The sequence below is a fragment of the Ochotona princeps genome, chromosome 21 (genome assembly GCF_030435755.1).
Source record: "Ochotona princeps isolate mOchPri1 chromosome 21, mOchPri1.hap1, whole genome shotgun sequence".
In the NCBI taxonomy this organism is placed as follows: Eukaryota; Metazoa; Chordata; class Mammalia; order Lagomorpha; family Ochotonidae; genus Ochotona; species Ochotona princeps.
The window spans coordinates 41,920,647-41,944,165 of record NC_080852.1 but is presented as its reverse complement, the minus strand read 5'-3'; the positions used below and the strand labels follow the sequence as shown (position 1 = coordinate 41,944,165).

At 51.7% G+C, this 23,519-nt stretch overlaps 1 protein-coding gene across 3 annotated transcripts in view; it reads left to right on the top strand.

Annotated features, from left to right (window-relative positions):
* The first annotated feature begins 7,502 nt into the window (after positions 1-7,502).
* LOC101524153 (contactin-4) overlaps positions 7,503-23,519 on the top strand; it is a 421,066-nt gene continuing 405,049 nt past the window's right edge. For all 3 annotated transcript variants that reach the window (XM_004581271.2, XM_058678776.1, XM_058678775.1), the window contains exon 1: positions 7,503-7,605. The gene's annotated coding sequence lies outside the window, so the exon portion shown is untranslated. The remainder of the gene's footprint in view (positions 7,606-23,519) is intronic.

The window sequence follows — 23,519 nt, the reverse complement described above, 5'->3', positions numbered from 1 at the left end:
GGGCGCAGGCAAGGCAGGGAGAGGCCCAGTGTGGTGGTGGTAAATGGGAACTGGGACCCTGCAGGTGTGAATTGTGGTCTCAGAGTTCTCTCCTGGGAGGGAGCATTCAGACTGTGGACCCAGTGGCTCAGCAATATCTAGTGGCATTCCAGCAGTCATCTGTGTCAGCAAACTGGCCTATGTGTGCCTAGGTCTGTCTCTAAGGGAGAGGTCAGTAATTGTGCTGTGTCAACTCACTGCTCTGAGAACCAGAGAATGAGTGCAAAAGCCTTAGCACAGTGCCCATTCGGAAGCATGTTTGCATTGTATTGTGGGTAGTGGAGGTTTCAAGTAACTGACATCACCCTCCTGGGGTTCCTGGGGTCAGGGGTCCTTCATGCTGAGTCTACCCAATGGAATCCCAGCTTCGGCCGGCCCCTCCTCCTGGCCAGGCTGAGCTCCATGGTATATCCATGTTACCCCAACGGGGGGCAGAGTGGGACGGAGGCTGTGCTTGTCTGGCAGCAGCAAATGTAGCCCTTCCCATGGGTGCCTGGCCACACGGCGTCCACCGTTTCCACGAGCGTGGTCAGTGCCTCATCAGGTGACAGCTGGGTGACGCAGTGCTCTGATGCGGTCACCACGTCAGGCAGCCCAATGGCGAGGGTTGAGTGGCCGACAGCAAGGCCAGCCCCACCGGGTCCACTCAGACTGCTGCCTGCCCCGGGACACTCATGTGATTTGACTGCCCTGCGTGCTTGTCCGTGGATATTTCTGAGGCTGTGGTGGTCTATCTGGGTAGAATTCCAGGTGACTGGCCATCTTGGGAAGAGGGGTAACCTCATTTTTGGCTTGAAGGGACTTGCAGTGTCACGCCTACTTGCATGTTCCTTGAGGGTCACCCAAGGGGGTGGCTCTTCTGTGTTGCATCTCCGAATCTGACAGGTCCAGGCAGAGACCCTGCAGACCACGGCTGGATGGCCGATAACCCTGAGGACAGGACGATTCAGAAGGGGGAGCCCGTTCAGTTGTTGAAGGGAGGGAGCAAGAGTCTAGGGAAACCCTCATCACTGAGGCCGTCTCCAAAATCTCGAATCCCAACCTCCTGGAGACCGAGGTGTCTTCTGTGTCCGCCACGGTCGGCCGTTAATTTCCTGGTCCGTCTTGCGAGGCCAACAGCAATGTGGAACAGCACTGATTAACATTTGGCAAGAGGAGCCTGGGCACCCTTTGGGATGCTAGTTGAATCCCCTGATGTTGTAGGTCCCTGATGGCAAGGGGCAGGGGCAGGGACTGGGGTAAGGCCAGGGGCAGGGACTGTGGTAAGGCCAGGGGCCGGGACTGGGGTAAGGCAGGGGCAAGGCAGGGCTGTGTTTGGTCATCAGTGTCACTGGAGAGGCAGACAGGGAGGGGCCTTCATGGAGGCGGGGGGTTCCGCCCTCCCTAATGCACCATTTCTGTGTTTGCCAACCCTTAAATATAGCAGAGACAGGAAGTGCTGTGGTGAAAGTTAACCCTTGCAGGAAGGCATGCAGTCTCCGCTGTTAGTGACATGTCGTCAAAAATGATAGAGTCCTATTTTAAAAACTTGATTTAGTACTACTTGTTTAAGATTGTTCTGTTCGCTTGCAAGACAGAATGACAGAGAAGGTGGGGATGGGGGAACATTGGGGAAGATGGGAGGTGGGAGAGAGAGGGAGGGGGGAGAGAGAGAGAGAGAGAGAGAGAGAGAGAGCGAGAGAGGTTTTCTGTAGACTGCTGCAGCAGCGAAGACTGGGCCAAGCCAAAGTCAAGTGTCTGGCACTGCGTCAGGGTCTCCCAAGTGGGTGCAGGGGCTCAAGCGCTGGGGTCATCCTGCACTGCCTTCCCAGGCACGTTAGCAGGGAGCTGGATCAGAAGTGGAGCAGCTGGACCTCACGTCCACACTCTGACTGGGTTGCAGGTGTCCCATGTGGTGGCTAACCACTGCCCCATGAGACCTGCCCCTTCAGATTCTGTGCTGCGTGCAGCAAGTGCCGTGCTTTTCTGTGGATTCTACACCATGAGGTCAGTTAGAGAGTAAGCCTGGTGGAGTTTCACCGCAGGGACATCATCAAGTATTAACCTTCACATTGTTTCTGGAGTTTCTCAGTTTCACTGATTTAATTTTCTTGATTTTGGCTAACTTAATTGAAACCAGGGCTACCTGTATGTCAGTGTGACTGTTTAGGATTTGTCCCCATACTCCATGTTCCCTTCAGAAATCGGAATTTCTCAGTATGTGTTGGTGGGTCCCCTACACACACTGTTACGAATGAAGACGCTCTAGCTAGTAAAAGCGTGGTCTTAGGGTTGGCACTGAGGGGTCGTACGCTAAGCCTCTGCTTGCAGCACCGCCATCCGATGTGGACCCCATTTCATGTCCTGGCTGCTCCACTTCCTACCCAGCTCCCTGCTAATGGCCTGGGAAAGCAGCAGAGGACGGCCCAGTGCTTGGGCACCTGCGCCCGTATGGGAGACCCAGAGGCCCCAGCTCTGGCCATTGGCATTTGGAGAGAGAGCCAGCAGGTGGAAGATCTCTCTCTGCCTTTCCTTCTCTCTCTATAACTCTGCCTTTCTGATAAAAATAAATGAGTCTTTTTTGTAAAAAAAAAAAAAAAAGGCAACAGTGTCTAACAGAACGACTGAACTTATTTTAGTATACTATGGATGAATATTGAAAAACGCACCTTTAATAAAGTTTTAATTTAAAACATCATACATTAATTCATTTAAAAATAAATTTAGTTTGTTAAATTGATGACTAGTGAACATGTGTAAGATTTAAAATCATGTATGTTGCATTTTTGTATGTCTTATCTGGGATATTACTGTTGCCTTATCAATTGATAACTGTTTTGATATTTGCTAGGCAGATGCCCTAACATTATCTGAACTTACCCGCACACACAGCGACATCTGTGCTTATTTTTCTGTTCTGCACTTCCAACACTTGGATCTACTTGCTGTGTGGACGGGGCATGGAGGTGCCTGTCGCAGGGGTTCCTTGCCAGTACAGGGCCGTGCTCAGATCTCGGCTCATCTTTCTCTGAGAGCCTGTGTGGACGGGGCATGGAGGTGCCTGTCGCAGGAGTTCCTTGCAAGTCTGGGGCTTTGCCTTCAGCCGTGCTCAGATCCCAGCTCGTTGCTTCTTCTCTGCACTGAGTGGTGAAAATGATACAGCCAGGGTCGCAGGAAGTGTCACTGATACCCTAAGCAAGCTTGTGTGGGGGACCCTTTCAGGGCCACGGGAGCTTGAGGGTCACACCTGATGAGAAAGTGATTGCCCTTGAGACTTGCTGAGTCGCTGTGCTGTCATGATAGACTGCAACAGCCCAGCTTCTCTCCGGGGCTGTGTAGAGCTCCTTTGCTTTTCTGCTTTCAGATGGCAGGCACTGTAGCACAGCATGTTTAGCCTCTGAGTGCAGCACCAGCATCCGTGTGGGTACCTGCTTGAGTCCTGGCTGCCCCCTGTCTGATCCCGCTCCCTGCTAGCTGCAGGCAAAGCACTGGGGCTAGCCCAAGTTCCTGGGCCCGTTTCCATCCATGTGGGAGACCCAGTAGAGTTCCAGTCTCCTGGCTTTGACCTAGTCTAGCCTCCACCATTGCAGACATTCTGGGCAATGAAGCAGCGGATGAAAATCTCTCTCTCTCTCTCTCTCTCTCTCTCTCTCTCTCTCTCTCTCTCTCTCTCTGTCTACCTCCCTGGAATTCTACCTTTCAAATAAATAAATGTTTACCAGAAAGCTCCCCGAGTTGTTTTTGTCCATTAGAGGTTACTGTATTTCAAAACTAGCAGAGAATATTGCTGCGACACAGTGCAGAGTCACACATTTAGGAGTCGGATGGTTATGTTCAGCAGTAGGAGTGGCAAGAGAGAGTAATCTATGGTTGAAAGTTCTTTGTGGCCAAATGGGCCAAACTGGAAACCATAATGCTAAGGGAAATGAGCCAATCCCAAAAGGTTAAATACCACATGTTTGCCTTAATTTAAGATGATATGATGTTATGTATAACATGTTATGTTATGAATGTTATATGTTGTGTATAAACTAAAATTGAAATGTAAGTGAGGTGGTCACAGAAGGTGGCTAGGAACTCGCATTTACTTTTAACATATTGGTTACTCATTACTATGTCAATTAATTCCATAATGATGTAAATTGTTGCAGATGGTATGTTGGAGCTTTCAATTGACTGGGATGATACTCTGCTGGCTCTGTCTTCAGACCAGAGAGGGTATACCTAAGAAGCCGTTGAACTTGACTGGGCAATAAGATGCTGGACTCTATGTTTGGTATACGCTTGCAATGGGGGAATCTCAACTGAACTTGAGCTGTGGTTATGCAACAAGGTGGAGGAATCCACCATGGTGGGAGGGTTTGGGGAGGGGTGGGGAGAACCCAAGTACCTATGTAACTGTCACATAATACAATGTAATTAATGAAGTAAAAATAATAAATAATTAAAAAAAAAAAGAAAGTGTGTTCTTAAAATCTAGACTTGCTACCTTGTCTTTTCCCCTTCAGGTTGAGGTTGATCAAGGTGCCTGGATAATCCTGGCACTCCAGCCTCACCTGTGCGGGGACAGTGAGGCACTTGGATCACCTGGCAACCACTACATTTGCCACGTGGTTTTTCTGCACCTTGCAATAAGTAGCACTTTATTTCACACAAAAATAGCCCTTATATCCTTTAAAAATATTTTGTAGGGGATTGATAGTGTGATGTTTGCAAGAATCGGGGTTGGAATTCAGAAGGCAATGACACGTCTAGTCAGCAAAACAACCGCTGTCTGAAGAAATGATTCATTCTTGGACAGCGTTAGCATCTCCGTTGCACTTTAATAAATGCGTGGCTCCTCTGTGGCTGGAGAACTCTGCTTCCTCATTCTCATTTGATGAACACAATACCTCTTGCTACTGCTAATTATCTCCTCAGTTTGAGCATATGTGCCATTTCTTATTAATTTAACACTTTTGATTGTTTCTGCATATTTGAGATGTGACTTTTGGAAACCTTAAGAAGTTTCATTGAATACTACTAGAGATTGTCTTAGTTCTTCTGCCTCTGAGCCTCGGGATGTTGCTTGCTAGTAAGGAAGTTGGCCTCAGTGGTCGTTGGATGAAGTATTTTGGTTTAGGATGCAATTCTGCTTAGGAAGAGAGCCGGAGAAGGCTCCCCACCTCCCTGTTCTCCCTCTTCCTGTCCACAGCTACTGACTGCACCTGCCACCCATCGCGTAAGCAGCTCTGAACTGCAGGTTCCCACGTCCACTCAGTCTCCTTCCCAAATGATTTCTGGGAACCCTGATGTTTTACTTTGCAGGCCGTTTGAACTGGCGCCTTCTGTCTTAGCCCCGGCTCCTGACCTTTCTGTGTTCATATTTTTGGTTATGTGTATGATTTACATATTGATTTGCTCATTTCCCCCATGGAAACATGACTGATGAGGGCAGAGGCTGTTTCAGGCCTGGGCACCATTGACTCAGGCACTCTGCTCCTGCTAGAAAAGTCTTCATTTCACAAAGGCCATGCACAGAATGTGGGACACATGGGCACACCCACCTTGCTGTTTTCTGATTGCAGCTTTGTGTATTTCTGCTGCCTGATGCACGGGTGCTGCTAGTTAGGTTAGGAGTTAGGGACTTAGGATCGGTAATCATCACGACTGTGTGGTGCTGGTCAGCTGCCCGGCCATGGCCATCTCTCATTCTCTCTCAGTGTTGGCCTTGAGGGCATCGGGACCGTGGTCCCACCATCCTCTGCCTCTCCCTCCCCAGTGTGTGTCCTCAAGGGCTGAGAACACAGGAGCGCTCTTGGCAGCTGCCTCCTCCCATGTCTGTGGCTCCTGTGGGCATGATCTGCACATCCTCCAACAATGCATGAGTGGAAGGGGTTCCAGCGTCACCACCTGCTGCGCAGATGGGAGCAAAGACTGTAGCTAGTGGGCTGCTTGTGGGGCTCCAGGCCAGGCTGTCCCCGCAGCTGCAGAAGAGACTGGCTCCTGGTGAAGAGCGCTGGGAGCCATGACTGAGTCCACGCCACTGAACATGAGGCGGAGCACAGTGCCCAGCCAGTGCCCATGTCCCTCCCCTGTATGGCGAGGTGGGCCAGCAGGTTCTTCATCCTGTGCCTTTTGCCTTGCTTTTTGCTTTGGCACAGAATGCTCCAGTCTTGTGGGCAGGTTGCTGAAACTTGCCCTGGTCCACGTGTCCTGCATTGAATGCAGCAAGATGCATGCCTGGACCTGCAGTTGGCTGTATAATCTGTAGATCATGCGGGCCTCCTGTCCTTGTGCAAGAATGGGCATGGCCATCCATGTGTGGCTCGGGGCAACCAAGGCTTCTTGTCTCACGCCAGGCACATGTGGGCAGGTGGTCACTTCCTGCTCGAGGGAGGCTCAGCATGACTGGCCACAGCCTCTCTGAGTGGCGGGTCTCTGTGCCCAACAACCAGACATGTCCTCAGTGGCTACAACTTCATCCCAGGTTGAAAACTTGTGGAGTACATTGAGGCAACAGTTGTGACAGGTTGTGACATTTGCCACGATCCGCAAGACAGGCCGTAGAAGGGCAGATGTGTGGAAAACGTCTGGGCGGCGGCCACTCTGGGTGATGGCGACATGGTGATGGCCACGTGAACCCTCCCTCACGTGGATTGCTGCTTCTTGCCTGCTGTGAGCCAGAATGTAGCATGGTGATGCATGCTAACAGGACTTGCCATTGCAGATTTAAGTTTTCATCTTGTGAAATAGTCTGCAGTATGTTCTGTACCATATGATGAATAATTAAAGCTAAATTATGCTTGTCAAAATAAATGAACACAACACATTTGGAGAAAGAAACAGCTCTGCTTTCCCCCACGCTGTTTATTGTACACTATTGTTATTTATGGTGCTTGGTCCTGGGTGGTGACTTAAAGTTACCATTTGAGTCCTAAGAGCTGGATTGTTTTGCCAAATCAAGATGGCAGATGAAGCCAATCGAAGTGAGAGAAAAACACATTGGCTTATCTGTGACTTTCCAGGTAAAAGTCTGAGATCCCTCAGGGTGTCCTAGCCTCAGTACTGTAGCACAGGTGTCCCTACCTGTGCTGTGGTCCAGCATCAGCTGACATCTGCTCACAGGATGGTGTAGTGGGACCGGTTCTATGCTAACCATGCGGTAGTCTTTGGCAGGGCAAGCACTCAGCCTGCAGCAACCTGATTCACTAATCAGCTGTGCGCTTGGATCTGTGCAGCTGGGCAGCACTGCGTTCCCATCCTGTGCTCCTCCTGAGATGATTGTGGAGGCGTTTCCACCCTGCCCCATCCCCCCCAGCACGCTGCTCAGGCTCCGACCTCTGTGGGTTCGAGGTGATGTGGGACAGTCGCTGATGGCGGATGCGCTGCCTGTCTGTACTGTGCACCTGCACCGCTGTTTTTCAGATTCTGTTCCCTTCCTTTGCAATTTCCTCTGTATTCCAGCATTCAGAAATCTCAATATGTATTCCTTCATTGGCAGAGTCAGTGCCCACTACGGACATTCCCGACGGATGAGGGCGCTGCCAGGACCTGTGTGGACATCTGTGCCCTTTCCTCTGAGGGACTCGAAGCCCTCCTGCTGAGGTAAGGCCAGCACGCCTGGCGGGACCGGAGTGGGACCCCAGACTCACCCCATCGCCGGTGCTTTTGCTCCCTATACACAGTGAGGGCTTTCCCAGCTGCCTTTCCTGCCCAGAGGAGCGGGCAGGTGGGAGCCACATGGAGACATGAGTCCCATTCCTGTGCAACGGGTGCCCCTCCGGAGCTGCTCCGACACCCTGACCCTTCAGCCCCAAGACAGCTTTCTCTACCACTTCTTCACTCTGAGATCGTCAGGGTCGGACTTGGCTGCCTGAAAGTGAAAAATGTGTTAACAGCAGGTGCCAAAAAGAGACGAGGGCTCATTTTTCTCCTTCAATTAAATGCTGAGGCGCTTGGTCCAGAGCTGCTGTGGTGCCAAGGATGTCGGGCTGGGCGATGGCAGGTGCGATTTTGTGTCATAGCTGTGTGGCGGGCAGCAGAGGCTGCACACTTCTGATGAGCACCCCAGGGTGCCAGGGTCCTGGCATGCAGCCACCTGTGGCGACCATGAAGGCTGGAAGCTAGCCGTCCTCCTCTCACTAACAGTGTCTGCATGTGGAAGCAGGGAACAGCAATACTACCTCGAATGTATTTCTCCTGTGTTTGGAAAATCAATGCTACAGATTTGATTGTGAGCTACGTATGGTCCAGAGGTATGTATAATAAAAAAAATATTTTGTGGAGCTGGTGCGGTGGCACAGTGGGTTATCTAGCTCCCTGCCAAGCAGGCATTCAATATGGGCATTGGTCTAAGTCTGTGCTGTTCTACTTCCAATCCAGCTCCTCGTTGCAGGACTGGAAAAGCAACACAGGATGGCCAAGTCCTGGGGTCTCTGCACCCACAAGGGAGACCCAGATGAGGCTCCTGGCTCAGGCTTTGCACTGCACAGCGCTGGCAATTAAATCCACTGGGCGTGTGAACCTGTGGGTGGAAGTCCTGCTCTGCATACCTCTCCGTGACTCTTCCTTGCAAAAGAAACAACTTTTTAAAGCACAGTAGTTTGCTCTGTCAGCTCTGGACTTAATGGAAGCCCCAAAGCCTTGAACAAAAAATTTGCTAAAAATGTAGAAGGAGAGCTTTTCCTTCAATCTGCAACATGACTAAGATGAGCAAAGGCGCCAGACCATTCCTGCAGTGACTGAGGCATCGCCACACCCCACGTTCTGGTGCCAGGTGGTACCACCCGTCATCAGCTGTTCTCCAGGCCTGGGGTCCATCCCTGGAAGAGCTTGTCAGACTGCAGTCTCAAAGCACAGAGGAAGTAGCTTTTGTCCTGTTTCACAGGGAGGGCTTAGTGCCTCTTCCCAAAGCTCAAAGACACCCTGGAGGACAAAGCTGTTACTCAAGGGGGATTTAATTCCCAGGCTGTTGGCTGAGGTCTCCACAGTGTGGGGGAAGGAGTGGGCAGAGACTAATGTTAGCATATCACCCTTCCTGTGAGAGGATGCTGCTGCTGTTAGACTGCAGGCTGTGTGTGACCAGGGAATGCATGGCCAGCTCTGGATATCACCGTGGCCCCAAGCTCCCAACACGGGACCCTCCGGCACTGGCATCGCTGACTGGTTGGCATGGTCGCCTGTGCAGAGGGACCCCTTGATACTGTGACTCAGGTGTTTCACAGCTTCAGGCTCCCAGGACGGTTGAGGAGCTGTAGGGGGTGGGGCACTGCAGGCTTGGGGCTGCAGCAAGGAGCACCACCAGCACTGGCACGTGACTGTTGGTGTGGCTTGGCGTGGGGTTTGGCTCTCAGAAGGATACGCGCTCTGCAGTGCCACACCAGTATTGCCAACATTGGTGATGCCGCATGTCAGTTTGTTACTTTTGCATTGTAAAGGAAACCGAATGGAGAATTCAAGGCATTTGTTTGCGCGGATGTGTCTTGTCTCAAAGACGCCAATATGGAACCCAGAGGGGGTTCTTGAAAGAACAGAGAGCTGCTGAGCAGTGCAGTCAGCCTGCATGGGCGAGATAGCATTCACCTGCTCCCTGGCTCCCACACAGGACGGCGGTGTGGCCGCTCAGTCTCCCCTTGAGCGTGCCATTCCTGGAGCCTGCGGGGATCTAGGGTTCCCTTTGAACTGACTTGGGTGTGTTGGGGAACGAGGCATGAATGTCCCTCTCCACGTAGGAAGAGGGCCATTTCAAAGAGCCATTTTCCTTCCTAACAAAGAAGTGCAGGCTGCCAACACGTCAGCAGTTTCACAGCTGCTCTGTGAAATCCTGAAATGATGCGAGCCAATCAAGGCAAGAGAGATTCATCGGGAATGAAAGGGATGCTTGCATGCAGTCCTGCAGTGTCACGTGCCTCACATCTGTGGCTCGCGGCTGTCAGGCCTCCTCTGTGACTCGTGACGCTTGTGGGAAAGCAGCAGTCTGGGAGCACCGCGCTGCAGGCTCGGGTGTAATGGCGTCCGTGAAGCCGACTGCTCTTCCTCCCTCGCCCACTCCTTTCCAGTCTAGGATCCCCTTTGAAATGTTTCCTTCCCAGTAACATGCAATGATTGGCTGAAATCGCAGGTGGAGTGTGATGTTGCAGTACATGAAAGCTGAAGCACAGAGCAGGGCAGCGGCGTCTCCGGCTCAGCCGAGTCTGGGGCTTTGGGTCTTTGTGAAACAACGTTAGAGCACGGTGAACCAGGCCCTGGCCTGCCCCACAGCACTAGAATGTACCCCTTCCATCTCGCTGTGACGTGGTACTGTTCTCCCACCTTGCTCTCCCCTGAAGCGTCCCGGCTGCCCGTGGCTGCTGTCCAGCTCTCTCCTGTTGGACTTGCCTGGTTTATTCCTTAGCACAGTGTCCTGCTTCGCAAAAGGCAGGTTTTCACCTTTCCCTGTGGCGGCTATGTGACACATGTCCTCTGTCCATGCCTCTCGTGAGGGACCCCGTGGTTGGCTCTGTGGATGTGGGGAGCCGTGTTGTGGTTCTCACTCACCACGCCAACTCCCTGCAGAACCTTCCCTAACAGCCACCTGCACACACCTGTACTTCCTTGGATTATCTGCCGTGCCTTCTGAGAGTGTGAGCTTTTCTTAGGGCCTCCAAAAAATAATACCGCTCTTGACCCTTCTTGCTTCTGACGCCACAGGAGACGGCGGCTTTCCATCTCCTGTGAGACGCAGCCTGGCCCAGTCCTTCATGTGTGCACAGTGTGGGCATTTCCTCTGATGAGGCGCGGGGCCTTGTGGCTGACTGGGCTACAGAGGTTGAAAGGGCAGTTCAGGAAGACCTTAGCTCCTCTAGGAGCAAGCCTCTGCATTTATCCTGGGTCAGGATAAGATTCGAGCCCCCTTTTTTAAGTTGAAAAATGAATTTTGAATAGTTAGTGTATGCATGAATGTTACTACACCATAATCCAGAACAGGAGCCCAAACCGTTTCCAGTCCATGTGGACACTGATTCTTTGATGGCAGCACCTGTTGCCAAGAGGACCTTGGTGTGTCAGGTTGAACGGTTGGCAAGGACAGCCACTGGCGGTCTCTACTGTGTAGGTCACATGGGAGTTACTGTGATGGTCCCTCAGAGAGGAAGACAAAGAACCTTCCAGAAAGATAGCAGTTCCTACAGAGCCTTCCTGGTCACTGCCTCGCCCACTGTGTCCATCCCAGGGTTGCAGAGGGGCGCAGGTGCCTGGAGTCCTGGAGCGTCCCCCCTCTGGACCCTGTCTGTGGGGAAGTTGCTTACCAGTTGGCTGAGGCGGCTGCTTCCCCGGGGGGGAGCAGGTCTCCCCCTCAAGTCCCCTGAGCCCCAAGTGGCTGGGGATTCTTGGTGCCTCTCGGCAGGCTCACAGAGGAGGCACCACCACCGCCTGCCTGTGGAGGAGCAGAGCCATGCCTGCAGCTTGCACTCTTTGTGCAGCCGTGGTCCCCGGGCCAGCTGAGGCTGCCAGGCTGTGCCCTTCAAAGGAGAGAAAAAGACTCATCACTCAGAGGGCTTTGTTTAATCAATGATTATTTTGGGAGTGATTGCACAGATTCACTGCATTAAATTTAATCAGAATGCTTGTGTCATGTGGGTGGTGAGCGTACTGATTAATTCATTTATATTCTTGCAATAAGATGCGCTCTCCTGGATAAATTCCACAGGACACATCCTGGCGCCGTCCCGCAGTGCCTGCGGTTCCAGAGCCCACGTAGGTCACAGTCCCACTGCCTGTGTCTGTGCTTCGGTGCCAGCCGCTGAGTTTGTGCCCGAGTCCCCAGGCCCCGCCGAGTGTGCCCACAGAGAACTCTCACTGACTTGAGAATCTGCCTCATGGCGGTGTGTAAGGCACTAAGTAATCCTTTTTCTAATCCAGATTCACACCATCACTTACTATATCAGAAATGTACAATTTGAAGGGCAAAGATGGAATACAATGAATGTTGAAATCATTTTTGAGGAGTATTTGAAAATGTGGGATCATATTCACTGACATTAAGTAGAAGCAGGTTAGCAGGTTCCAAAATAGTGCTTCCGTACAATTCTAACTTTATAATCATCAACACATTTTATCACAATGAAAAATGTTGGTAAAATCGTGTGGCCCTGTGATAGGTTTCAGTGAGCACTGTCTTGATTAGGCCATAACACTTTATACCTGCACGTTTTAGGGATTGTCTCTGATACAGAAGGGACGAGTCCAGTGTTGTGGTGCTGCGAGTGGGACCACCATAGGTGACCCTAGCATTCCGTATCAGAGCGCCAGTCCAGATCCTGGCTCTGCCTCCAATCCAGCCGCACTCTGGGTGCCTGGGAAGGCAGCGGGTGATGGATGCCGAGAGACCTGCATGGAATTCCAGGCTCTCACTGCAGCCTGGTCCAGCCCTGCAGAGGAAGCTCCAGAGGAGAGGTGTCGTACAGTCGCAGTGGGGAAGGGCGAAAGCCTGTCACCTGTGCAGTAGGAGGACCCTGTGCTAAGAGAATGAGCCAGGCAAGTCCGACACGGGAGACAAGAGGAGCCTGCAAGGCACCAGTGGATGCGACGTCTCTCGCTGTTAACTTTTTCCTTGTTGCTCTGCTTGCCAACAAGTGCAGGCCACAGCCAAAAAGGAGCAGTCCCACTGCAAGTATTTCAAGTAAAATTGGAAAAAGATGAGAAGATGGTTAAAATCATCCACAACCTCACTTTCTACGATGGCATTATAAAACTAAAAAAAAAATGTTGCAGGCAGTTGTGAATTTGTCTCTGTCCTGCTTGTACCACCTGATCCATGTGGAGTTTACGTTATCAACACTCCACCCGACAGGATGCTGTCAGCACCTTGCTACGCCAGGCTGCGTTGGGCCTTGCCTTAATCCTGATGATCCAGTCTGTTCAGCATGTCCAAGACCAACTCTCATGCATGGCAACTTACAGGCGATCCTTTCCAATGTGTGCATGAAAGCTGTGCTCTGGTGTGCTACACTTTATCCTACCAAAGGTGTTGAAAATGATGCTGTCGGTGCTTAGAGTAAGAAGCACACTGTTGCTTTCGTCTGTTCTGGTGCGGTTGTCGGATACTTTCACAGTCATGTTTGCGTTGCTTCCCAGTCGTTCACTGTTCACAGAAGCGGTCAGTCGCTCCCTGAAGGGAATGGCACTGGAGTGACCGAGCTCCACTCCCACCTGGGGACAGCGTGCTGAATAGATGCGCAGACAAAGCTTTTGTCATTCTGCATGATCAAATTGAAGGATGCCATATAAGAAAAGCCAGCCCAAGGTTGATATCTGAGTTAGCTTCCAAGACTGCAGCCAAGCTGCTGTAAGTTATGTACAGGATACAGAAGACAGTTTCTGGCCCAGCTAGGCTCTCAGTGTCCATTCTGAGGACATGCAGTTGCCCCTGACACTGTCTTTCCCAGTGTGGCCACGCCAGGCCTGGCTCGGCTCGTCAGAGTGGCGTCTTGTCATGTGGCTTTCTCGTGTCGAACATGTCAGCTGCTGCTCTCATTGCGGCGTCTGCGTTGGCGGCCACGTGGGTGAGGACCAGGGAGCAGGGGTAGACGGCTTGCATCTTGAAGCCCTGGACAGTTCATTAACGGGGACTTCCTACTGGTGGGTGTCTGTTCATAGCTGAGCGGGTTTTCCTCTTCATTCCAGGACATTGATTCAGCGCATGTTGACATGGCAGTGTGGCACAGCGGGGTGCAGGGCGTGGTGTGTATGTCCGTTACCTAGCTTGGTTAGGTCTCAGGTCTCTGGGCATCAGTCTCTTCCATGGAAGTTGAAATACTCACATCTGGTAGGATGTGTGTTTCTTGTATGTTAACTGAGAGGTGGGGCTCTGCTCGCCTTTCTCCCAGGTAGTGGCCCATCCTCTTTCTTGACTATGAGGGTAAGCAAGCTCTGAGCACTTACGTGATTGTAAAACCAAGGAAGCAGCCCTGGCTCCTGGAGGCGCCAGTCCTGTCTGGGTTTTCTGCAGCCTGTGGAGGCCCATGACCTGCCGTATCTTCATGCACAGATGTGTTCCTCAAACCTGTGATTGTTTCAGGATGTGTGTTTCTTCTTGTAAAACTGCAACGCTCTGCTGTTTTTGTTTTGCTCCTGAGTCGGCCTGCTTGGCGCCTGGTAGACGAGTGCTGGCAATCCCCAGCGGTCGTATTTCTTCTCCATCGAGGCTGCTTTCAGTGGTGTCCTCAGCATGTCAAAAGGTTAAATACAGGTGATTGACAAGGACAGTTGAAGAGATGTCCCAGGACGGGGGAGGAGAATCCTGGGGAGGGGCTGGGCATCGTGAGATCCAGCAGAGGGAATTCCACGTGTGAGCTCTGAGACTCAGCCAAGCTCCCAGGTGAGGCACTGTGTGTCCCTGGCACACAGGTTTCTGAGGTTAGAGCACAAAGCTGGGATGCCAAGTCTGGGGTCACATCCAATGAGGGCCATGGTGACCTGCCTGGCATCAGCTCATGCCACTGCAGCTGTGAGGGAGGAGTGGGCAAGCCCGGAATCATGCCACGCAGCTGCATGGGAAGAGCTGGTGGACTTGTGTGTGACCTGGAGACTCTTCATCTATGCCATGCCCATCTGTGTCCATCAGCTGCTGTGAGTGGTGGGTGGTGGCTTTCTTGCCAGTGAAGCAGTGCAGGTGGCACAGTGCAGGATCTCCTAACCTGTGGAAGCTGTGCTGTGTGGATGACCTGATGAATTCATGTGCTGTACAGACATGATATACACACATGTCATGTGACATGGGCATATCACACACACATCACACGGAATTGACAAGCTCCCTTGCTAGGTGGAGGGTGCGCTGTGCCTGTGGGACCACTCCCTTGCTAGGTGGAGGGTGCGCTGTGCCTGTGGGACCACTCCCTTGCCAGGTGGAGGGTGCGCTGTGCCTGTGGGACCACTCCCTTGCCAGGTGGAGGGTGCGCTGTGCCTGTGGGACCACTCCCTTGCCAGGTGGAGGGTGCGTTGTGCCTGTGGGATCTCTCCTTTTAGACACTGGAGCAGGTGGTCAGCAACATCTCTTGTTCATCTTCCTAAAACTTAGTCATGTGGCAGTTTTCCATGATCAGATTCTCTCTGATTCTCTGTTCCACACCCCTTTCCGAGGGCCACTATTTCTTACTGGTATTAATTAATTATCAATTATATTGTGACACTATTCATAACTAGTTTCATGTGTATATTCTTCTGTTCAAAAATTATATCTTGGCACAAGATTTGGAAATATCAGTGGGAATATGAACTCAACAACAATCTGAACAATTTAAATGAGTGATTTCAAATACATTCTCTTATGTGGACATAAAACATGGATGTTGCAGAGAGAAGTATATGTGTATGTGTGTGTGTGTGTGTGCATATATATACATTTAGTTCACACCATGTGATTGTATTATACTTCTAACTTCGCCTGCTTGGTGGTTTTGAATTGTTTGTTGCCCGACTTCTCTTTGATGAAATGTGTTGTGATGGCCTAATGAAATGGTCGGTGTTGAGTGGGTCGGGATCTTCCATTTCTGGGTTCACACAGTGCGCTGCATTGCAGATAACTAATGTCGGTCAATAGCTTTAGCTGTGAACTGATTTGTTGGTCATTTCCTCTTGACATAGCTTTTGCCCAGAACTGCGATTTTAGGAACCAGATTGAAGTCAGAGCGTTTTACAGTCCATGTGCTGCAGGGAAGCTTAGGGTTCAAATCTGTACCTTAGAACGAGATGATTTCAGGACCGGCATCGTGGTACAGAAGGTTAACCTGCCGCGTGAGATGCCTGTGTGTGCAGTCTACTTTCTATCCGACTCCCTGCTGCTGTGCACCCCAGGACGAAGTGGGTAGATGCTGGCCCGAGTACTTGGATCCGGGCCCCCTTTGTGGGAGACGCAGATAGAGTCTAAGGATCCAGGATTCAGCCTGGCCCAACCCACATTCCTGCAGTTGTTTGAGGAATGAACCAACAGATAAAAGATTTCTCTCCATCCTTCCTTTCTCTCTCTGTCTTGCAAATAAACAGACAAATAAATACATCTTTCTAAAGATTATTGCACAGAGAAGTGGACAAGTTTTTTTTTTAATTAAGGGGGTTGATAAACAGATTGTAAAACCTAGAGAGTGGGAAGGAGCACTGTGTTGTGGAATCCCAAGGAATGCCAAGGCTTGTGGGGGTCACAGAACCTAGGTACCCAGCCTGCCCGTGTGGCACTTCTCTCTGCCTGCTGGAGAGAGTGTGTGTCCCTGGCCAGCTTGCAGCCAGGCTCATAGGGAGCAGAGTGCCTGCTGGGTTAATCCTCAGAGGGACAGCTTTCATTGTAACATGTGACTTCAAAACAGTGTCTTAGTGAGCAGAGGTCCCACACGGCAGCTTGCTGGGGACTCCGTGGAAGAAGGCCACCCCTGCAGGCTCCTAGCAGGCTCTGCTCCTTGGCTGTGTCTCTGGTCGCCCTCCTTTCCAAACCCACAGCTGGGTGTGATTGCAACCTGTCAGCGACTTCCGGACTTCCCTCGGGGAGGACTAGCCCACAGGATGATGCAAAGCACGTGTGAATTGCTGTGGGGATGAATGTGTGTATGGCACGTGAAGGGTGCATATGTGTGGTACACGGAACATGAATGCCCAGCTTGCAAAGGGCACATGTGGTGCTGGAACCCGCATGCACGGCTGTACAAGGGTCCTGCCTGGTTTCGAGCTACCACTGCAGGCTTTTACCTCTCCGAGTTTGTGGCTTCATACATGGGAAACATCCATGTTTTCTCAATGGATGAGGTGCACCTCCCTGGCTTATCTGTGTTCCTTCCACTCTTGTTGGGAGCCTCCATCCATCCGTCAGTGCCTCCCTCCTTGTTTAGTGGAACCTGCACAATCCAGGAGCTTTGTGGGATGATGGCTTGATTTTTTAACAGAAAAGTGTTAAATCAAGGCAGTCATTGTTTTGAGGTCCCACCCCTGGTGAGGGTGGCGATGCCCTAAGCTTGGGCAAGTCTCTACGGCACACGTGGCAGGCGGGGACTGCGAGGCTCTAGGGGCTGCCTCCTCGATATTGAAGTCAGCAGCCTCAAAGATGCACAGTAAGGCAGATTTGTCAGCAAGGTAGAAACGCCCCTGCTTAGCAGGAAGCCTCACAGGACCGGGCAGGGTGAGAGCAGTGCAAGTTACCTTGCGGGTTCCTGGGGAGGCGATCCGACCTGAAGAAATGGGGGGACAGTGCTCTCTTTTGGCAGCTGACAAAGTCTGTTTCCAGGGTTTCAGTTTTTATACATTTCATGAAACAATGGTTCAAACATAACTCAGAATTAGGTCATGTCTAAGAACACAGAGAGTACAAAGAAGCTAACAAAACGACTTAGTCAAAGAGTTATTGAAACAGGGAATAGATAAAGAGTACTCTCCATCCTTGATTGACTAGACAGAGCACCGATGTGCACCTGTCTTCAAGGAGAGCATGAAAGCACATCCCAGGACTCACTGGGGCAGGAGAGCTCACTGCGGGTGAGAGGCCTTCTGCCTTCTCATTCCGGGAGCCTCTTCTCAACAGGGTCCCACAGGCCTCCGCTGTCCCAGCTATCCTATGGGCAGACAGCACTCGCCCCATGCTGGACCAATGCTGATGGGGCAGATTCCATGTGTGAGAGTTCCCAAAGCCCACGTATCCTAACAGGCCTGTTTCCCCCAGTAACCAGACTTAACCCATTGTTAGGAAGTGATCAGAACAGGCAAATCCCCAGGAACAGCAGGAGGACAGGGGCTGGGGTGCAGGCAGGTGGGAGCAACTGCGTGGTGGTTCAGTGTTCAGGCCAGTGGGGGCTATTGCGTGATGGCTGAGTGTCCATTGAGGAAGTGACAGGATGTCCTATAAGGTGAGGCTTGCACAGCTCTGAGAGATAAAACCTCTGCTTAAGCATGGATGTTGTATCGGTGAGACGATGATGTCATAGTAAACAGAGGAAGTAAAGGTCAGAATAGGCAAGTTGGTGGACTTTCCTGGACATTAAGAAGGGCTTGGTAAATCTTCATTTCAGGGACATTGATTGGCATGGGTGAATATTTGCATGCATAAATTCAGGAATACATTGGGGCAGGAAGTGCAAATCCTGCTGCTCCGTGAGGAAAGCGAACACGGCCCAGGTTCCAGTATCCACCAGGAGTGGGAGCTGGTGGCCACTGCACATCAGGAAGCTGTCCCCAGAGCAGGCTCACAGGTACACCCGGTCCACCCTGGGCCGAGGGCGGAGGGTGGGGGATCTTGGAGCCCAGTGAGGATATGGGAGCAATAGGAAGGCCCCAGAGAATCTGTCCGGGCTGGGGTCCCCTGTGGAGTGTGTGCGAAGGGCAGTTGAGGGCCAGAACATCGGTCTCAGCTGAGCTCCTCTCGGCCCAGAGACCTCAGTCAGGCCCACCGGGGGCTTGTCTTTGCCTGCACACCCTTTGTGGTGTCCCTCCAACCTGAGCATCTCTGTCTTTTTATGGAAGTCACAGTGAAGTTTCCATGAGCTCACCTGGTATTACCTGCCCTGCTGCCAGCCTCAGATCAGCTCTCTAATCTTGTTCAGTTCTCGCTCTTTGCCTGTGCAAATGTGAGGCTAAAAGCAGCTGAATTAGGAAGGGCGCATTAACACTGAGCCAAAGGAAACGGAAGGCAAATGGGAGATCGGCACTCCCAACAGGAAGAAGAGCAGGGTGACAGGTGGTGCGGGGGTTCAGGCACGGAGGCAAGGAGGTGAGGAGGCAGCAGAGGGACCGCAGCGTGACCCACGGACCGAGGGTCACAGAGGACAGTTTCCGGGATGAAGGGCCGGTTCAGGAGGGCGTCTGCTGATCTGTGTGTGTTTACTGTTCTGCGACAGGGCTCCAGAGCCTGCCCTCACCTGCGAGCCTACAGACGCAGCCTTGGTGTGGCCGCCGAGCTCAGCCAGGTAGCTCCGCACAGCTGGGCTGACTTGTTGGTTTTGCCATGGACCCCTAACTAGTCCAGGAGGCAGCTTGCCTTTAAAAGTGAGTGGCTGTTCCTCACAAATCTTGCTTCTGCCAAGTCGCTTCTGATGGCTTGAAACGAAGCCACCGGGGCCAGAAGTTGTAATTTCAGGCACTTGGGGTAGCACATCAGGCAGGAATGTGGTACACGGCCGTGTTATTCTAATTTTGAATTGCAGAGGAAATCATGTCATTTTTGAAACCAAACGCCTGTGACACAGCTATTAAAACAGACCAGTGGTATCTTCAAAGGTATTTATTTTTAGGGTAATATAAATGATTCCCAACAGCTAAGGAAGTTAAATATCTCTTGACCTGCTGAGACAAACAGCTCTGAACAATTTCTTGAAGAAACATTTCATTATATGCACGGTATTCCTGATGTGCTCATAGAAATATGTATTAGGGGGGATTATGAACATCACATTGGTTCAAATCATTTCACAAAGAGATGGCTTTAAAAATAGATCATCATCGCTTCTCCCATTATTATCCTAAGGCACGAGAAAGATGGTTGTTTTATTCTGTATGTATTTTATTTGCCAGACTATCTAACATGATATGCTTTCAATGATAACAAGAAAAATGATAAACACATTTAAAATGAAAAAATACAGTAAGTGTTATTTCCTTGTGGCAAAACTGTAATGCAGGATTAGGAAGTGGAATAAATTAGTAAAGAGTATTTGCCCATGCTAATCAGTATCCCTGAAATGAGGAGTACGGTCAGCGCTAGGGCCTGGGACACAGAACTGGCTGCAGGACAAGCACCCAGTGCGGCCATGACAGCCTGTGACTGGCGAGTGGACCTGCTGTGCACGGGATTGGCTGCACGAGTGCCTGGCTGAGCATAACTGTGTACACCCTCCCTAGTTCAGCCCCTGTTGGGAGCCCAGCTGGTGACTTGTCGATTGCACCTGATCCGATCCGTGACATGACAAAAATGAGGGCAAATGGAAACATGGAAGACTGTATTGGGCGTCTTACTTTCTTTCTTCCCCATGCTACATTTGTTCTTAAGCCAACTGCACCACGTGAAAACAAACAGTACAATAGAGACTTTGTTCACACTAGAAATTACCATTGCTTCTCCCCTAAAGGGTGTCATGGCAGCAGCAGGTGGGTCTGTTAGAGCACAGAGCAAAACTCAGGGTTTGCCCTTGGGGAGCCCTGGCTGGGCCCTGGTGTGCAGATCCAGGGCTGCACCCCCATAGGTGGGGGGATGGCTCAGGTTCACAAAGGCCTCGTGACGTGTTTTGTACTTGGCTTTGTAGCATGAAAATCCTTGTGTTGGGAAATAAGTAAAAAAAAATCATTTATGGATGTTTGTAGATTTTAATTAATATTCTGTTTTCAAGATTGATTTGCATTTATTTGAAAGACAGAATTATACAGAGACGGAGAGACTCTTCTGTCTGTTGGTTCACTCCCCAAATGGATGAAAGAGCCAGAAGTGGGCCAGGCTGGATCTGGGGTCTGGAACTCCATGTTCACCAACAGCAGCAGAAACCCAGGTACTTGGGCCGTCTGTGTTGCTTCCCCAGACACACCATTAGGGGCTGGAGTGGATCCGAGCAGCTGGAACTAGAACTAATGGTCATTTGGGGTGCCAGGGTCATGGGCAGCGGCAGTACCTATGGCACAATGACCCTGCAGGTGTTGAGGGCCAACCCTGAAGCCGAATTCCTGGACCAAAGACGTGTATGTGTTGGTGCTTTTCGGACACCGATATGATGCTCCTAAGAAAGCTGCATGGCTTTGCAAATCTGCCGTCACTGACTGAGCGCCAGCCTTCCTGACTTCCATCTTTATTACACAGATGTACCTGAGCAGGATGCTGTAGCACAGCGGGTATGGTGCTGGGGTGATGCCTGTGTCCCAGGCCACAGAAGCAGGACTGGAGCCCCGGCTCTGCTGCTAACAGGGCTTCCTGTGGATGTGCATCCTGGGAGGCAGTAGGTGAGGCTCAGGACTCGAGGCCCATCCCACACCACCCCACTTGGACAACCCCAGTGGAGTTCCAGGTTCTGTCTTCAGGCTAACATAGGCTGGGCTGTGGCTGACACCGGGGGAAAGGGGGCGTATGGCAGCAAAGGGAGGGGATGTCTCTGTGCCTTCCAGTAAATAAATGAAGCTGGAAGGCAAAGAGGGAGCTTGAATTCTGTTAGTGAGTTGGGCTTTACAGCAGCCGCAGCCAGCAACTATATAGGCAGCTTGACACAGTGCAGCTGATACCAGGAGTCTGAAGCTTGTCATCCCTGAATGTGGGAGGTGGAAGTGAGGTTGCGGAAGTCCTACCGGCAGTGAGATGTAGTGAGGCAGGGCTGCACGCACTGGCTCCCACAGAGCATGCTGCTCGTGCTGTGGGGTGTTGGAATGTCGGGGTTATCTGAGGATAAGATCGTAAACGTGCTGAGCTTGTCAGAGCAACGTTTTTGGAAGGAACAAACCCGAGCCAGAAAATCCTGAGTTCTGGGATCAGGACGACCCTCAGTGCCACCTGAGAAAGGCCGGAGGAAGCCCCGGAGGGAGGGGCAGTCGGGACACAACCTGGTTGGGGAATGAGTTGCTGTGTACGGTTACAAGGTGTCTGCAAACACTGAGATTCAGGGCTCAGATTTTCCCTCTGGGCTGGGACAAGGGTGTGCAGCTGAGTAGTTTTGTGGGCAGGGTACCGCCAGGCCCCGCAAGCCCAGGAAAAGGTGAGCACTGCATTGTCTCGTGGGCCACCTGCAGGCTGGACACTCGCTCCTCTGTGGCCCTCAATGGGGGTTGTCCCAATAACCTTCTGGGCCATTTATAGCCCTGAGGTTAAAATCTAGGTACATAAACCAGACCCAGCAGGGAGCTTGAGGCAGGCCGGCCCTAGGGCTCTCCGTGGGAGGCATCATGATGTTGGCACGTGTGTACAGGGAGAGCTGGGAGCTGGCTGTGTGCCACCAGACCTTGGGGGAGATTGGTGAACCTAGGAAATGATCCTCCCCCTTTGCTGAAGCCTGAATTCTATGGCACACGTACCCGGGTGATAAAAATGTACTAATTTTAAAATCAACTCATTGAGAATTAAGATCTCCCTTTTATCGTGTTAATTTGAAGAAGCGCATCGAGAGTCAGAGATGCTGCAGACACAGCGGCAATTTTGTCAGGAGGAGAGATTTCATAATGTGGTAGAAAATTGACAGTGGAATTAGAAAATAAATTAGAATAGATGCTGGCAGAAATAAAGTGGAATGGGGTTGGAAGGAGGATCAGAAAAGGAGGAAGTTGCTATCGAGGCAGATTAAAGACCCTGGGAAGACTGCAACATGCTGAGATCAGGGAACGGGTGCCATTCCAAGTGGCACAGAGGAGGCGACGGTGGCAAGAATAGTGACTGTGTCGTGAACCTGTGTTGTGGAGGGGCGGGAGGTCGTGAGCAGCAAGGCATCTTGGTGTCTGTGGCTCGGGAAAGAGCACCGGGAGGGTGAAATGGAGACGCCGGAGGCCAGAGTTGGTGTCGGCTTTGAACGTTCAGTCCATCCTTTGGGGTCTTGGAGGGCCAGCTAAGAGTCCCGGAGCTGCAGGTGTCAGGCACAGCTTGTGGTTTCAGGGAGCATAGAAGCATCTCAGAGCTGGGCTGGGAAGCTCCTGAAAGCAGCGTGATCCTATTCCCTAACCACTGGGTGGATCCCAGTCCCACAGGCCTGGGGAGACACTCTAGCACACACACTAAGTCAGGAAGCTTCTGCTTACAGATGTGTGCAGTGGAATAGTTATGTTTTTATGTGATACATGAGAGTCTAAGATGCTTGCCTTCTGAAGCGCCTCTTGGACAGACCTTTGCCCTGGCCTCTGCAGTCAGTTATGAAATGGGCTGTTGGCACCTGTTCCCTGTTTTAACCTGTTGCTGTTCGACGTCTCTCCCTGAGCCCCACTGCATCAGTGAGGACCAGGAGCTGGGGGTGGCTGTGGATGACCACGCGTCATCATGCTTTGTCATTCACGGGGCGGTAGGGGCTGGAGGAATCAGAGGGTGAGGAGAGAGCCCTGCCGTGGGAGCAGAGCTTGGTGGATCTGTCTTCTCAGATCCCTGCACAAGTTGCTGCCAAACCAGCCAGATCCCATGCTGTCTGGGCATCAGGGGGTCTGTGACAGGTCCTTGCGCTGGGCCACAAGAGGGACCCGGTCCCTTGAGGCCCCAGGTGGCTGAATGTGCTGTGAGATATCTGCTCAAAATGACTGCGGGCCACACTTGTGTTCCCCCCTGCACGGAGTTGTCCGAGGAGGACTGCTTCTATCTTGTTCTCCATCTGTGATGGTGGGGGGCAGTGATCGTCCCTGGGTCACTGGGTGAGCACGGATCCAGTGGCTGGCACAGTGGTGTGTGCAGTGCTCAGCTCAGCGTTGCTGTTCCCACGGATGAGGGCATGAAGGTGCCTACAGTGACAGTGGCTGCGCCTGCTGGACACCATGCAGAGCGGAGGGCAGGGCAGAGCAAAGAGTGTCTCTAGGTCCCAGTGCATGCTGAGTGGGGCAGCTCCCTGCCCACCCTCGGCCTCTAC